The sequence below is a fragment of the Sus scrofa genome, chromosome 6 (genome assembly GCF_000003025.6).
Source record: "Sus scrofa isolate TJ Tabasco breed Duroc chromosome 6, Sscrofa11.1, whole genome shotgun sequence".
NCBI lineage: Eukaryota > Metazoa > Chordata > Mammalia > Artiodactyla > Suidae > Sus > Sus scrofa.
In genome coordinates, this window is record NC_010448.4 from 32770485 (window position 1) to 32783787 (window position 13303).

The 13303-nt window shown below is 41.6% G+C and overlaps 1 long non-coding RNA gene across 1 annotated transcript; it reads right to left on the reverse strand.

Annotated features, from left to right (window-relative positions):
* Positions 673-12838, reverse strand: LOC110260957. The gene is made up of 3 exons (XR_002344605.1): positions 12722-12838; positions 6835-7066; positions 673-2575 (listed from the first exon to the last, which is right to left on the reverse strand). It is a non-coding gene; the product is annotated as an uncharacterized LOC110260957 (long non-coding RNA).

Genomic DNA, 13303 nt, shown 5'->3' on the forward strand with positions numbered 1-13303 from the left:
GCGGGGGTAGCTCCAAGGCCCATTTTAAGCACACAAGGTCACTGTTGCAACAATGAGGTTAATTTGCAGAGAGCATTAATCAGAGATATTTTATTTGCTAATGGAAGAACCCAGTTCAAACTAGCCTAGGGCAAAATAACTTTTTTTTTTTTTTTTTTTTTTTTTTTTTTTTGCTCAGATAGCCTGTGAAGTTTAGATTCCTAGCTTAGGATAACTGGAGACAGGCACTGGGGTTTGTCTTCTTTCTATACATTGACCTCATCCTCTATTTATTCTTCGTAACTGCAAAAGGGTCTCACAAGAGAGAAAGTGCTCATTCTCTAGGAAGATCCCAGGAAAGAGCTCTGACTCTCCCAGCTTGTGTCACATGCTTGTTTCTTAGGAAATCACTGTAGTCATGAAGTCAGGGTCATATATATATACACACACACACACACACACACACACACACACGCACACACACACACACACACACACACACACACACATATAGATGCATGGGGATTACCTACGGACTGGCAGCAACCAAAAAGAAAGGAGGTGGCTCAAATAGCCTTGGAGAGCTAGGCTGGCATCCTGATTTGTATGTACTATTAGGAATTGAGAAAGGAAGATATGAATCAAGAGTAGCGTAGAATGATGAAAAACAAATGATAGGAAAAACTCCCTAGAGACCATGTCTACCAAAATCTCATATGTGAGTTAGGGTATGGACTACACTGTTGGACAGAAGAGGTCCTCCAACACAGATTTACAAGACAAACATTTATTTCTCTCCCATGATACAGCCCAGAACTGGGCAGGCGATACAGGGTGGTTGAGCTACCTTGTTCCATGGGCTCATCCAGGGATCTAGGTTACTTCCTTCTTGCTGCTCTGCCAGCTCCACATGGTTAATCTGGCTCACATCATTACCTCCGCACAACAGCCCACAGGAAGGGAAGAGGAGGAGTAGAGAGCAAGAGCTTCCTTCTAAAAAAATTATGATCTGCAATTTGCATACATGGCTTCTGCCTGCATCTCACGGATCAAAACATATTCACATGGTCACACCTACCTACCAGGGAGGCTGGGAAAAGTAATCTTTACATGGGTATCCATGTACCCAGGTAAAGCTCAAGAGATTCTGAGCTTTCCTTTCAGGAAACAGTTAGCATTCTACCATGTCCCCCAAATGGAAGCTCTCTTAAAACTGCTCTAGCTTCAATGGCAATGAAAGCAAAGCATATTCAATTTTTATGAGGCTGATTAAAATGCAGCCAGGTGAGTGCAGCTTTGTCCAACATAATAGATATGAGTTTCTGTATCTCTATTACTTGTTGAGCCTCCTTGCAAAGAAAAGCATGTTTTGTTTTGCCACTGAGTCTACATTTGTTTTGTCTTTTTAAAAAATGTGTCTGTTAAAACAAAAGGTAGATTGTGTTTATGGCATCATGATACTGTGCCCAATTTCAATCTTATTACTAAAGGTGAAGGGTAGAGAGAGACTTCTTTAGCTTGGAAGAAATGACATGCATTGTGGCATATTTATAATGAGCCCATTTGTACGATCATCATTGTTTTGCCTCCCTTATGTAATTTTTCCTCAGCGTTCTCCAGCCGTTTCCAGGAGCAGAAAATGCTGGCCCTCATAACATCACTCCCATCTTGGGCTAAACTAGCCTTTTCTTCCCGGGTCTCCAAGCAACAGGATCTTAAAAATGAAATATTCATTTTCTAAAACCTAATTTAATTTCAGCGATGACTGAGCTGCCGTGCTTATCACATCACAGAATCTAAGGGGAAAAAAAAATCTCTGAATTAACAGTCCTCTCTTGGTGATAGAGTTTTTGTTGTTGTTGTTGTTGATTTTATTTATTTATTTATTGCTGCACCTTGTTACAATGTTAAAACACACTCAGTTTTAACCTTGGTTTATCTGATAGTGATTTACTCATTTGTGATCTAGAGGTAACGAGAAACACTGTAGGCAATCATCTTGCTGTCAATAAATGGAATACATCGTTATTTTTCTAAAACAGGGATTAATGTTTCTCCCGAATGTAGCTTCTACCCTTACTGAGGCATACACGAGTTTTAGTTTTATTTTTGGAGCAAACTCGGAAATCTAGTAGTAAAAAATTCATCTTTCATAACTTCTGGAGCTGATGACTCATTACTGACATGTAATATCCAATAAAAGCAGTGACAAATGTAATTGTGTGTCATGCACCATGGGGGTGATAAATTGTACCAAGTTCTGAAAGGCATGTTTTCGTAAATGCTGTTTTGCTGAAAGACTACAATTATAGCCTGCTTTGAATGGGGCGCCTTTGTTTTAAACACAGGGTAATGGAGTTCTCAATAGAGAGATCACGTTAACAAAAGACATTTCAGAGCACAGCATAACCAGGCTAACCAGCAGTTGACGTTTTCCTTCCACTATCATTTTCACTGGCAACCAGACTCTATCTTAATTCCTCAAAGTAAGGCTGTTTCTAAAATGTTTAATCCACTTGACTTCACTTCTCTCTTAATACCATGGGCCATCTTGACTAATATTTATCTTCTTGAAACTGTATGACACTGCAGGTTCCTACAACAAAGCAGAAGGACAGGAAACCATCTAATGAAACTGGCTTATTTTCAGCCATATGAGAAGAATTTACAAGCCTTCAAAATTTAACGTTCTCTAAAATATTTAAGTAGAGAATGTGGACAGTTTGGTTGAATGTTGAATTTATTAGATCATCTTCCATTTCTTTGCCTTAGTGACAGAAACCTTCCTTTGCTAGCACATATATTTTATGACTATGTTTTATGTGTCTCTCTGGTCTAAAACTAGATCATTCCTGGTTCTTAATAAGGAGATTCAGATAAGTGGTGATGAACATAGTCTAAGTTTTAGGTAGGAAAGAATCAAGCATTTTGTTATACATAATGTTTGCTTTGCCCCTTAAACTAAGTTTGCTGAATTTTGTAAATAGCTAAGACATTCTTAGCCACTTACATTGCCGTGACAGTTTTCTTCATTGTTTTCCTGAGGTTGTCTTACAGAAGTATATAATAATGCACTTACAATAACAGTGATAGTAATAGACTATATTAATTAAGAACCTCTAATACACTTAAAGTGATGATAATTTTAGTGATTTTCCAAATTTTATGAATTAAGATTTCAGTACCTGGCTCCAAATTTGCTTCTCTATTCAAAGTTATGTTATCTTTGTCTTTGAAAAGATTCCTATATAGGAGAGGAAGGATAGAGTACAACATAAGAACGCCAGGTGTTTTCCTTCCAACACAAATATTCCTAATGATATTTGGATATGAGCTAGATTAATTATGGAATGCAATTTGCATTTATTAGTCAGATATTTATTTTAATCATATGGAAGTATTTCCATCTGTCATGGATGAGCAGAACACTCTTTTGGCTAAGAGCAGTTAGAAACACTGAACAGAGTTTAAAAAGATATCTTTTTGAATGCATTAGAGGGACACCAAGGTAAGAGGATTTGAGAAGTCAAGATCCTGGAGAGAAAGGAAATGAAGGGAAGTGATCCTAATTGTCTAAGCCACTTTTCCACTCAGAGCAATTTCCAGTTCAAAAGCAGTTCAAGACAAAAAGGAGAAAAAAAGAAATAGGGAGTAGAAGGAAGCTTCTAAAAGGATGAACATCTAAGTGGAAACTCTTAGCAATTTAGACGAGTCAAATAAAGTCATAAAAATACAAATTATCAAAACTGACTTAAGAAGAAAGCAAAAATCTGAATAGTCCTATATCTAGTAAAGAAAAATATTTCTCAAGAAAAACCTTCCCATGGGGAAACTCTGGCCTCAGATGGGTTTACCAGTGAATTGGACCAAACAGTTAGGAAATAAATAATACCAGTCTTATAAGAACAGTATACTTTCTAATTCATTTTATAAAGGCAGCATGGCCTTGATAGCAAAATCTCACAAAGCATTCCAAGAAAAGTCTTTGCAGACTGACCTCTCAAAAACAGATATAAGTTTAATTTTGAAATTCTAGGAAATAAAATCAACAGATATCTAAAAAGGAATCTAAGTTTAGTTTTTTTCTTTGGTTGTTTTTTTTTTTTTTTTTTTGCTTTTTAGGGCTGCACTGAGGCATATGGAAGTTCACAGGATTGGGGTGGAATTGGAGCTGCAGCCTATGCCTCAGCTACAGCAACACAGAAACCAAGCTGTGTCTGCTACCTACACCACAGCTCACGGCAATGCTGGATCCTTGACCCACTGATTGAGGCCAGGGATTGAATCTGCATCCTCATGATACTAGTCAGGTTCGTTTCCTCTGAGCCACAGCGGCAACTCCCTAACATTTTAAAGTCACTATAATTTGCCATGTGAATGGAGTAAAAGGATAATCTCAATAGGTTATATGATTTTCTCAATAGATACAGAAAATGTATTTGGTTAATTTCAAATCTGTTTCCCAGAAAAAAATCTTAACTAGGAAAAGAAAGGAAATTCCTAGCTGATAAAAAGTATGTATAAAACATACACTAACTATGATATGCAAGAGTAAATGTTAAATGTTTGCTCGCTGAAAAATGTTCACTAGCATCACTGTATTAATCACCACAGCAGAAGTCCAGTACAAGAAGGGAAGAGAAAGAAATGTATTTGGATTATAGTAGAAATAAAAGTGCCAGCCTGTTTTCTTTTATTCTGTTCACATGGTAAGTTAATGTTATACTTTAAAGTAGACTAACAACTGAGGACTCTCTGTAGGCAGCACTCTTAGCATTTTTTGGTTGCCCCAGGTAAAGATCGTGTTCCCTTGCTTAAGGCCACAGCCACTTCTTAGGGGCAGCTTTATCCAATGACCGGGGTATGTGGTATATAAAGTCATGGCTCCTTCATTCCAACTTGAGCGTCCTAGCGTCAGAATACCCTGCAGACTTGGCGGAGGCCTTTGTTGAGACTGCATCACCATCCTCTCCTTCTGCCCAGTCTTATTTTATTTACATCCCTTCCATGGGGGTTGATTCTAAAAGCTGCCTAATAAACTTATTCCAGACTAGTCTCCACCTTCCATCCTGATTTCTGGGGCACCAAACCTACAGCAATTGGCACTAGAAGCGGCTGGAGAAAGCAGATGCTAAGAGGAGATTTTGAAGCTGGAGTACCTGCTGCTTGAGTGGCAGTGAAGACCCATCCTTGGTGGTAAGTGGAACACAGACTTTGACATGAGGTAGAACTGCAATTATAAGAGTTTTTACTGTGGCAAACTGGGATGATATACTGGCAGAATGGGACTCACAAGCCGGTTGTGATAGCAGGCCTCTGAGAAATATGTAGTAACCATACCAAAATGGACAGTGGACTTGGAGAGCTGTTGCTAAGCTTCACTAATGCTTTGGAAAAAGATAACAAAAGGCTCGGAGTGATAAATTGGCAATTAAAAGCTAAGAGGGAAATCCAAAGAGCTTCCTTGGTAGCCTATAAAGAGACCTTAATCTCCATAGCCTAAAAGCAGAGAAAGCTGAAGACCAGGCCCAGGTCAGAGCTCTAAAGCTAGGCCTGTGCTATGGTCTGTCCCCACCCCCGCCCCAAATTCATATGTTGAAACCTAATCCCTAAGGTGAGAGTATTTGGAGATGGGCCTTTAGATGATTAAGTCATGAGAGGGGAACTGTTGAAATTAATGCTCTTATAAAAGAGGCCCCACAGAGCTTTCTATCCCCTTCCACTCTGTGAGGACACAGGGTGAAGGCACCCTCTGAAAGAAAGCGGTTTCCCATGAGATGCTGAATCTGCTCACACCGTAATATTGGACTCCCCAGTCTCTAGAACTGTGAGGCATAAATGTTTGTTGTTTATAAGCCACCCAGACGGTGGCAACTTGTTATAGTAGCCTCAGCAAACTAAGAGAGCATGTCTGTTATGTGTGGGTTCAGGTCAGGAAATAATAGAATCACAGTAGACAAAAACTTTGAATCTCCAGGTTCTCCAAACCTCGGAACCTAGGAAAGTGGCACACACCTCTATTAATGAACTGCTGCTTCTCCCTTCTTTGAAGATTGCAGACATTTCCCCTGTGTAAGACACATGCCATACCCTCTCCCAGGATCTGCCCCCAGTTTCCTCCTGGCCCAAAGCCCCTAAATAACAAGGGTCGAACACGAGATAGCTGGGGAAAGGTCATTCTGAGCCTGGGAAGGGAGAAAAGGGGCCAGACTTGAAAGGAGAGGCAGGATCTAGTCAATATGACCAATAGGAGCCAGAAAAAAAATATGCACGGGACTATATTCTGAGGGCACTGGATCTAGGGGGAGAACATAAGATTTGATAAAACAAGAATTTATTGATTTGGGAACACTCTGTCAAGATACAGAGTTTAACAACCTGGCAAGGACCCTGCCAGATGGCACAAACACAGTTAGAGTGGCTTCTACAGACAAGGGAATAGTAACAGTCTACATTCAATGAAGTAGAAAAGCCAGTGACGCCAGAATGCGATCCCTGTGCCAGACAACAGGAGGAAACAAAAGGCGCAGAGAACTAGCTGTGTTAGGGAGATCTGTGTTGGAATGTCGGAAAGTCCACTGGATGTCTGTGGTCCTGAGGCAAAGCCCTGACAGGTGGCGACACAGAGTACAGCCCACCCCATGTACCTCTCACATACATTGCTTTCTGTAACTTCTGGGAGTAACTCCCCTGGGACTCCCATGTGTGTCTTTCTCCAAAGGAGAGGTTGGTGGGAGGCTCTGCAGCCCCTGCCACTTGTATCTGGTCTCAGGAGCTGTAACTGATACTCACTGTTTTCTTCCACTAAACTCTTCTCACCCTTGCTGAGCATCTCAGCTGGGCTGAGCGGCTTACCTGGCGGTGTGATTATCCTTTATTTCTGAGTAGTCTGAGCTCTTGGTCGCCATGCTTTGTCCAGCCAGGGCCTCGGTACTTGTGTGTTTACAGGTAACACTGGTTGAAGGAGATCAACAAGCATCCCTGGGTACTGGACATACTCCTTCATGCTGTTATTGTGTAACCAGAGCTCTAGCTCGTGAGATTTGGCAGAACAAAGATGTCTTTAAAGGCCATGTAAACATGCACTCTAAGAGAAAAAAAGACACCTTTTATTACAAAAAAATTAGTATTTTTAGATCAAAAACAATGTTAAGGGAGTGGAAAATCATCCACAGATTAGGATAACTCACATTTAAGACATAACAATATTCCTATAAAATATGCTGATCCATGTCCAGCGTATATAAAGAAACCACGAATTGCATAGAGGAAAAAGTTAACCTAATAGAAAACGGGCAAAAGACGTAGGCCTCTCACAGACGAGGATGTCTACATGGGCAATGGTGAAGCTACAGGTCATTAGCCACGAAGGAAATGCAAATTAAAACCCTAGTGGACATCATTTCAGTCTTCCCGCGAAGGCTCAACTGCAGAAGATAGAAAGCACCACGAGCTGGGGAGACACGGAAGGGCTGAACTTCCATAAACTGCTTGTCCGGAAAGATAAGTTGATACAACTTATACTTACCTGAGAAATATCTGCTACAGATGCTTATACACACCCTATGTAGTAACCCCTACAAATATGCACAGACATGTGACAAGAGGCAGGAACAAGAACGGTTTGTGCTGGTGGTATTTTTAACAGCCAAAACCTGAAAGTAATCAAAGGCCTACTTCACAGGAGAATGGAGAAATAAATTGGAGTATACTCAATAAAGGACAGCCAAACACATTTCATGGTTCCATTTATACACATTTACAAACCAGGCAAGACTAATAAGAGGAGGAAGGTTTAGTCATGGGAAACGGGCACAGGGCGGGGCACTTCTGAGAGGTGAAGTTCAGTTCCTTGATCTCGGTGGCCAGACACGTGGATATGCCCTCTTAGAAAAAATTTTTCCTACTTGGAGAAAATTCATGGAGCTGCATAGTGATGATTCTGCACTTTCCTTTAGGTATGTGGTACCCCAGTTAAAATGTTAAAAGTAAAGTTAGCCAACCAGCGGAGTCTTTGAACTAGCAACTTATATTTAAAAACAAACAAACAAAAATAAATAAAAACTAAACACGGTCGTATCTGCGATGGAACCTTTTTGTTCAGGTGGTTCAGCAGGATGCCTTTTGTATGTTTCATGAGCTCACCCTCTATTCTCTAGCGCATTGGTCCATTTTTTTCCTCTTGGTACTAATTACTGTTTGAAATTGTTTACTTGTCTGACTATAATGTACAAGCAGGGATCTTATCTTTTGTTTACTGCTATATCCAGATCAGTGCTTGGCACATAGTAGGAGCTCAGTTAATATTTTCTGAGTGAAGGGAAAAAGGTGGTGAGAGTATGTATAAAAAGACAAAGCCTTTGCTTGATCAGAAGTTAAACTCATTCTAACACTGGCTTTGTTCAATGATAGTCACATTTTAGAGCTACACACAAGCATCTGCTATTCTTAAAAATTAGTGCAGAAGATATGCCTTGTTACTGTGCATCCGAAACTCTCTATCTTCTAATTTCTGTATTTTCCATCAAAACAACTTTTTTTTTTTTTTTTTTTTTTTTTTTTTTTTGGCTGCACCCATGACATGTCGAAGTTCCCGGGCCAGGTATCAAACCTGTGCCACAGCTGTGACCTGAGTGCCTGCAGTAACAATGCTGGATCCTTAGCCCAGTGCACCACAAAGGAACTCCAAAACATCTATTTTTTTTTAAACAGCATTTTTCATAGTTGTAGATTCTTGGGACTACAGCTATGCATTTAAGTAGTAAAGACTAAGTGTAATAAAATGACAAAGTGGAAGGGCTAGATTATAATCCCTACAAAAATTTGAAGGAGGAAGAGATTCTCTGGGGCTAAAGCAGCCAGAAAACTTTCTGGAAGAAGATGGGTCCTGAGCTTCTGTGAATAATGAATAGGGTGGGAGAAGGGAGAAGGCGTTTGGGTGAGAGAAGCAACACTGAAACATGAGAAGGGGGGCTGTGTCCATTTCCCTCTGCCTGGGGTCCAGGGCAACCAGATGGCACTGGGTTTGATCGTGGAAGCTCCAGAGATATAGAAGGAAATGTGGTTCAGGAGCCCAACATGAATGTTTAAGCACCTGGGGCAGCATCCTGTTCCAGCTCATTGCCTACCTCTTCTGTGCCCAGAATCACATTCAGTATTATTGTTGATTAAAACCACAAGATTTGCTGGTGGTGATGATGATACTGGTAGGGAAGGTACACATGTATGTACACATGTTGGCAGTGTCAGAATAATATGTATTCACTCCCCTCATTTGCTAAATTTGTTCCTCTTACAAGTAGTGGTACAAATATTTCTACATTCATTACATAGTAATGGGGTGTCTGTTGTGAGCTAGGGATGAGGATAGAAAGATAAAAGAGACACTTTTGGCTTTTATGGCATTCACTACCTAGTGGGATAGAACTGTCAACATACATAATGACTATTTGGTGGGATATGTATGGTGTCAATTATATTTAAAGTACACCAGATATAGATGGAGACAGTAATCAAAACGGGTATAGGGCACTTTCAGGGACAAGGAGAGATCATTGGACAGGTCCATGTATAACTCCTGGGATATAGCAATTTGGTTGCTTTGAATAAGTGATGTTGTCATTGCCAATCCTGAGCAAATGAAAAGGAAAGGAGTGAGGGATAAGTAGGAGCCACACAAGACAGCTCCAGGGTTAAATCCAGCCAGGAAGCAGTGGCCCATTTGGCCTATAGAGCTGGGGGGAGGGGAGAGAGAGAATAAAAAAAAAAAGATTAGTTATCATAATTCCAAAGTCGGGAGATCACAAAAAGGTCTGGATTAACAATTTCTCTTGAGATGGTGGAAGATTTGGCAACAAGTGGATTGTGGTCTCTGATAGTCCCTAGCCAGCTCTGCTCATGCAGCTGCTCCTCTCTCCTGGCCCCTGTGTGGATCTGAACTTGATCCGTATTTAATGGGATGGCGGGGTCAGAGACCAGCTGAGGAGATCCATAGCACATAATACTGGCTAATAAAAAAGGCTCACACCGCATGGTCTTATGTTAAAAGCAGAAAGAACTTATTTATAAAAACAGACTCACAGATTTCAAAATAAAACTTTGGGTTACCATAGGGGAAACTGGGGTGCGGGGGAGAGGGATCAATTAGGAGGATGGGAATAACATATACATACTTCTGTGTATAAAACAGATAACTAACAGGGTCCTACTGTATAGCACAGGGAGCTATTCTGTAATAACCTCTATGGGAAAACAATGGATATATGTATATGTATAACGGAGTCACTTTGCTGTCCAGCTGAAACTAACACAACATTGTAAGTCAGCGCTACTCTGATAAAAGGAGCATTTCACAAATCTGCAGTGGAATTGTATACTCATTGATTAATTAAGACCTAACCCTAAAGAATGGAATCACCAGCAGCATTCGTGTCCTTAACATATTTCATAATTGAGGCTGTGAGGATTAAAATAGGAGAACACATATAAAAGTGTTCTGTAAAATGGATGTGGTTTACAAATACAAGAGAGAATATAAAGAACAAGACAAAAGAGGCCATAAAACTTTCATGATGACAGAATAAATTTGAGCAAGTGAAACCAGGAGAAGAGAGTGGCATCTGAAGGAGTCCTCTAAATTTTAACAAGTAACATAAGATTTTTGTATTGGCAGATCAGGGAGGCCTCCTGGTTGTATTCTAGTTCTCCTTTCAGAATCAAGGGATGGCTATTGTGGATGAATATATGCCCACAATGACATATATCCAAGGCACATACTTTAACCTCCTGCTTACAGATCTGTTACAGACCCACTCTTCATGAGTTTAAGCCTTTCTTGAGCCTGTTAAATGGTTCAAGAAAATCACAGATTAAAAAAAAAAATAGGAAAGCTCCTAGGCACCGGCAATACAGTGAATCAAAGCAGATAAGAAATCCAGCAGTGGATATATCATTCCTTGGCATTTAATTCAGTGAGTGGAGGTGATTTACAGTTAATATGCTTGCTAGTTATTTTCTCACCCTCATCAGAAACTTGGTTCCTTAAATGGCAACCCTCTTTTTTATAATTAGTAAAAGTAGAATTTATACAAACATCTAATGGGGTTTCTTGGAAACTGATAAAGAGTTCTCCTTTCTCTGGATGAAAGGAACAGAAATGAAACTGGTGGATAGGAGAATCATTTCCGCCTCTGAGCACATTTTCCAGAAGTTCCACCTTTTCAGTAATTTGTGTTGTAAACTAAGGTGATGACATTATGTCTATTGAGACAGGGATTCAAAGATATTAGAAGGAGTGGAGTTCCCATCGAGGCTCAGTGTTTAACCAATCCGATTAGCATCCATGAGGTTGCAGGTTCGATCCCTGGCCTTGCTCAGAGGGTTAAGGATCTGGCGTTGCCGTGAGCTGTGGTGTAGGTCGCAGACTCGGCTTGGATCTTGAGTTGCTGTGGCTCTGGTGTAGGCCAGCAGCTACAGCTCCGATTAGATCCCTAGCCTGGGAACCTCCATATGCCGTGCGTGCGGCCCTAGAAAAAGGCAAAAAAAAAAAAAAAAAAAAAAAAAAAAAAAAAAAAAAAAAAGATATTAGAAGAAGCAGTGCAAAGGCAAAACAGTGAAAAGATAGGTGTGCCCCATGCTGCTGTATACTTATTTTCTCATCAGTCACCAAAGCAGAGTTCCCCTTGTGGCACAGTGGAAACAAATCTGACTAGGATCCATGAGGACTCAGGTTCGACCCCTGGCCTCACTCAGTGGATTAAGGATTGGGCATTGCTGTGAGCTATGGTATAGGTCGTAGATGCAGCTCAGATCTGGCATTGCTGTGGCTGTGGTGCAGGCCAGCAGCTGCAGCTCCAATTTGACCCCTAGCCTGGGAAACTCCATATGCTGCAGGTGCAGCCTTAAAAAGACAAAAAAAAAAAAAAAAAAAAAAAAAATTTAGGAGTTCCTGTCGTGGCTCAGTGGTTAGCGAATCCGACTAGGAACCATGAGGTTGAGAGTTCGATCCCTGGCCTTGCTCAGTGGGTTAAGGATCCGGCGTTGCTGTGAGCTGTGGTGTAGGTTGCAGACGTGGCTCAGATCCCGCGTTGCTGTGGCTCTGGCGTAGGCTGGCGGCTACAGCTCTGATTCGACCCCTAGCCTGGGAACCTACATATGCCTCGGGAGCAGCCCAAGAAATGGCAAAAAAGACAAAAAAACAAAAAACAAAGCAGCCCCCAACCTCCTCTCAAGTACCCCTGGCTAATTTCCCCTAACCTCAGGGGAATCTGGCCCTGAGTGGAAAAGATTGGTCTGGTTAGCCAGGATGAGGTTTCCAGGGAGTTGGGTATTTTTTTTTTTTTTTTTTACCCCCTTCTGCAGGCAAATTTACCAAAGGATGGAAGGCAGATGCCCCAGGACAGTGGTTCTCAAACATGGCTGCCAACAGAATCATTTAAGGAAGCTTTTAAAAACTATCCATACCTGGTTTCATGCCTCACCCTCCCATTAATTAAAACAGACTTTCTAGAGGTGGAATTCAGCATTGGGATGTTTAAAATGCTCTTCAGGTGATTTTTAATGTGCAGTCTATGTGAGAACCACAGCCTTCAAGATTTTAAGATGTAGGTCAGTTTCTGCAGCCATTGCGGGGCCTTCCAGAGGTGTCCATGCTAGCTCAGGGGTCAGGAGCCCTCTTCAGACAGGTCAGTAGACCAGTAAATGGGCGCCTGAGAGATCATCTTCCCTCCCAATTTCCTCTTACTTGCCATCTCTGTGCTCCATTGTCTGCTTCTCCTTTCTCCATCTGCTGTTCTACTGGGCCAGCCCCCACTAACACTGCGTTTAGAAGCAGCGTCTCAGCTCTGCAAAAATCCCAGCACCTAATGCTCAGCCTGGAGGGTCAAGTGGTTCTGACCTTACCCGCAGCTCCAGAAGTGCCCAGTGATCCCAACCTGACCAATCAGGATACGTACGCCCCTTGCCCCAGAGTGTTTGGTTCAGGGCTGGGCACGTGACTGAACCCCAGCCAATGAGAGGCGAGTTTTCCGCGAACTCTAGAAAAAACGCCCTCGTTTTTTCAGGCTTAGGGGATGCTGTCTGCGGTACTGTCAGCGGTCCTGTCGCTGTGGGGGTTGCAGGCCGGAAACAGAAAAGCTCTGAGAACTGCAGATACACCAAGGGGGAGAGCGAATGAAACCTGGAGGTTTGATTCAGGACCTGGAGCGTTTGGACTGGGCCATGTTTAAAGTTGGATCCACCCCTGGACTTCCTAGCCAAGGCAGCCCTCCGCTCGCTTTCTTGCTGAGCTAATTTGCGAGGGCCTTTCTGTCACGTTGCAGCTCGT